Source organism: Scardinius erythrophthalmus (assembly GCF_964197995.2).
Source record: "Scardinius erythrophthalmus genome assembly, chromosome: 10".
NCBI lineage: Eukaryota > Metazoa > Chordata > Actinopteri > Cypriniformes > Leuciscidae > Scardinius > Scardinius erythrophthalmus.
In genome coordinates, this window is record NC_138230.1 from 40,811,736 (window position 1) to 40,816,344 (window position 4,609).

Sequence of the window (4,609 nt, forward strand, 5' to 3'; positions counted from 1 at the left end):
GGGTAGTGAAGTTTATGCAGCGAGTTTTGTTTGCAGACAGCTGACAGGTTGAAATCAAAATGGACACTTCTTATGTTTTGTGGAATATTGCAGTGTTTATTATAAATGCTTTTTTTTTCATTAATGGGCCCTTGTAATCTTTTATCAAAATAACAGCGACAGCTCTTCTCACGAGGGCTGTTACTGTTACTCATATGAGATTCACCAATAGCAATGGTTTTTCTACTGTGTATGAGGGTCGTTGATAGATAATATGGACACTAGCTTTTTCTGCATTGAGTTAGAACTTGAAAAGCATTTTTTTAAGGGTGTAGAATGGCTAATTTCCTCCCTTTTTTCAAAATTCGTACCAATTTACTCAAAAAACACTAATGAAAATTGTTCTTTGGCAAATTGTGGGAGACCATTTTGTGATTCACTCTGAATACGGGCTATGCACAAGAAACTATGGAGTTTTTACTACTGTAAGGTATTTTATTAAACAGATAAATTACCATATGTAGCTTTCTAACAGAGTTAATTGTAAATCATTTTCTATCGTGAAGGGACATAATCATCCGAGTCGAGGCACAGCCAAAACAATGTTCTTCTGCAAAAATGCATTCAGTTTTTTTTTTTTTTTTTTTTTTTTTTTTTTCTAGAGGACTAAGCTGCTTTTTATGGAAGCTTGTTTCCGCCACAAAAAAAAAAAAAAAAAGATAATTGCGACTTTTTATCTCACAATTGCGAGTTTACATCTCGCAATTCTGACTTTCTTTCTCAGAATTGCGAGATATAAAGTCAGAATTACGTGAAATAAAGTCGCAATTGCGTGTTTTAAAGTCACAATTGCGTGTTATAAAGTCAGAATTCTGAGATATAAAGTCAGAATTGCGAGATATAAAGTCGCAATTGCGTCTTATAAAGTCAGAATTCTGACTTTTTTTCTCGCAATTGCGACTTTATATCACGCAATTCTGACTTTATATCTCAGAATTCTGACTTTATATCTCAGAATTCTGACTTTATATCACGCAATTGGGAGATATAAAGTCAGAACTGCATGATATAAAGTCGCAATTGCGTGTTATAAAGTCAGAATTGTGAGATATAAACTATTCTGTAAAAAAAAAAAAGTCCATCTTTTTTTTTTTCCCCTTAGAATTGGACTTTATATCTCACAATTCCGAGAAAAGATGTCAGAATTGCGAGATATAAACTCGCAATTATGTGTTTTTAAAGTCGCAATTGCGAGAAAAAAAGTCAGAATTCTGACTTTATAAGACGCAATTGTGACTTTATATCTCGCAATTCTGACTTTATATCTCAGAATTCTGACTTTATTTCACGCAATTCTGACTTTATATCTCGCAATTCTGAGAAATAAAGTCAGAATTGCGAGATGTAAACTCGCAATTGTGAGATAAAAAGTCGCAATTATCTTTTAAAATGTTTTATTCAGTGGCGGAAACAAGCTTCCATAGCTTTTAGATGCGTTTGGTCGATCGGATCACAAGTGGACGGCATTAAACACAGGTGTAAACAGGGTCTAAAATATTTTGAGCTTGTTCACTTTCAAGCACTTTCAAATCACTTTAGACTGGATTGCTTTCTTAGTGTAAATGCTCATGAGATTGGCAGTAGCAAGTCCCGTTCTAGCTCTGCATCAGCGCAGCGGCGGTGTAGCAGATTTATTCTGCCAAAACCAAGCATATCAACTTTGTCATGTCCCTTACCATGCCAAACACTCCAAGATTTGTCATGACGGAAATAGCCACCAACTTAAGTGCCATTATAAGGTCTGGCTTGTCCTGAACCCACAGCACATCACTGTGTACGTCCACTGTTTTTCATGTGCATCACCCTGCAATTTCACAGAGCACTCGACAAAGCAAGCTTCAGAAAGAACCCTTCAAAGAGCACTTTCAGTGATCACAATAATCCATGTCTGTAAATGCCAGTTTTCTTCGAGTACGTTTTGATTCAGACTTTCATAATAAAAATACCAAATTGTTTGAATATATTGTTTGAAATAGCACAAAATAGAATCAAGACTATAGTTGACTTTTTGTACACACGCACGCACGCACACACTAAAAAAAGACAAAAAAAAAAGATAATAAAAATATCTTTGAAATGTACTCTCGGACACTTGAATCACAAACTTGTGCATGTCAAAGAATCAATGAATCTACAGTGTCTTCTTGTATTCTGAAACCCCAAATCCCTTTCATTTCCTTTCATTATCATCATTCTTTCATTCACCATGCATTCTTGTCATTTAGAGATGATTTCAAAAATATGTGACACTTAAAAGCTCAGATTGCTGATATCACTCTTGTCGTCTCTGTGGAATGTGACAGACAGCTCAAAAGCTGACAACATACACTGAGTTTGGAATCTATTTAATTCCTGACAATCATCCTGACATAATTCCAGCTATATAATCTCAGCTATGAGTCACAGCTAAACAGACACTGTCTCATTAGTATTCACCATCACAATCTCTAATCCGTTATTTCGCTGCCTAAGTCTGGTAAACATTCACAGAACAATGTTCGGCTCTTCTTTGGCCATTCGCATTACGCAACTATAAGACACTATTATGTGAGGATTATTTTTTATCCATAGGACATATTGTTTGTCTTACAGATGAAAAAGTGACAGTTGTGGAATTGTAAACTATTTTGTGCTGCACATATTATTAGTAAACCTAGCAAACTACACAAATACTAAAGAGAAAGCATCCCTTGCTTTTATTTTTAGGACATTTACTCAACATATTTGTCACAGCATAAATTGAGTAAACTCTTAACATACACCAGACCGGATGTTCTGCTCTCATTGTGACATTAAATCAACATAAAAAAAGGAAGTTAAGACAGTCTTTTCTTCTCTATTGTGACTTATATCTAAGTGAAACGGCTTCTCGAACAGGTAAAAATGTAGGGCGGGGTTTGATTTTGTCCATGGGGAATTGATTGGATGGTTGTGGTTTGCTATTGGTCAATCTCATGTGAGTGACAGGTTGCCCCGCCCTCACGCCAGTAAACACATCATCAGAGAAGAGAAGAGATGACGCTGCAAGAGGGAGAAGTTATTTTGATTAAAGTTTACAAGGGCACATGAATTTTAAAGAAATAAGGCTGTGCACAGATCATTTGTTTATAATAAACTGCATTATTCCATAAAAAAAAAATTAATTGTCAATTTTGACAGTAACGTAATCCTGTTTACCTTAATTAATAATAGAGACAATATACTTGTAGATTATTTAATGACATGTCTGAAAGATCTGTTTACAGATAACTAAAGGTATAAATTCCCAATGATCATTTTCTTGAGGAAACAGAAAATTCTTAAAAAAAATTTTTTTTTTTAAATTGTCATGTAATATTTTTTCAGAATAATCAGCATTATAAAAAATATTATTGTGGGATGTGCGGAAAATACAAATATTAATTTGTGCTTTATGGGTTCTTAAAGAACAGGATAGAAAATATATTCACTAAAACATTCACTGACATAAAAAAAAACACAAAAACTTTTTAAAGTCTATTTTAAGGTGTCATTGTTACAGTGGAATTATATATTTAAGTACTAAGTAATAATAAGCAACTACATGTAGGCTACTTACTATACGGTTAGGGTTTGGTTTAGGGTTAGTTGCATCTAATTATGCATCATTTACTGTTATTACTATGTACATGTAACATATAAGGACACTGTAAAATAAAGTGTTACCCTTTATTTTAAGGTGATGTTAGTTACACATTTGTAATAACAGTAAATTATGCATAATTACAGTAACTAACCCTAAACCAAACCCTAACCGTATAGTAAGTATATGTAGTTAATTAATATTACTCAGTTATTTGAGTAAGTACAATGTAACTAAATCCCCTTAAAATAAAGTGTAACCCCAATTTTTAACATTGATTCTATAAATTGCTTCGAATCCGAGTGTGGACATATTGCTTGAAGGTCATCTAGAACAGCAAACCAATTACTTGCTCCACTGATGGCCAGAAATTTCAATTAACAAGCACTGATTTCATTAAAACTAATCTCTTATTGTGTTAAGAAGATATCAATAATGGCTTTCTGTAGAATGCACAGATAAGCACATTTGACATTTTAATATCTTCTCTTAAAACTGAGCTATTGATTAGAGAAAGGGAAAAGCTGATGTAAAATAGTCTTTTCCTCACCATTATTGGTTGTGTAACTAGTTATTATTAGGAGTGCCTACAGTACATCTTGCTTGAATTATTTTCGGTGGGGAACTCACTCAGCCTCAGGGAACGTAGAAATGGGAAAGAAGAAACCCACTCCTTTTTCGGATTGACATCACTTTGAACTGCAGATAAAGAAAAGAAATCTCTCAACATCATGTTCTAATATTCATGCTATTCAATTACAAATGAATCTGGGCGATGCAATTATCAGAGTTCCTGGCTCTATTTTAAGCCTTTATCATTTCAACACTTAATAATAAAGCAATTAAAGTGCACTCATCTCCTTACAAGGAAGGAAGGACATAATATAACAAATACAATATAAAAAGCTTTCAAAGAAGCCATTTTCATGCCAAGCTGTGATCAAATATTTCCCCTTTGCCACCGTTTAC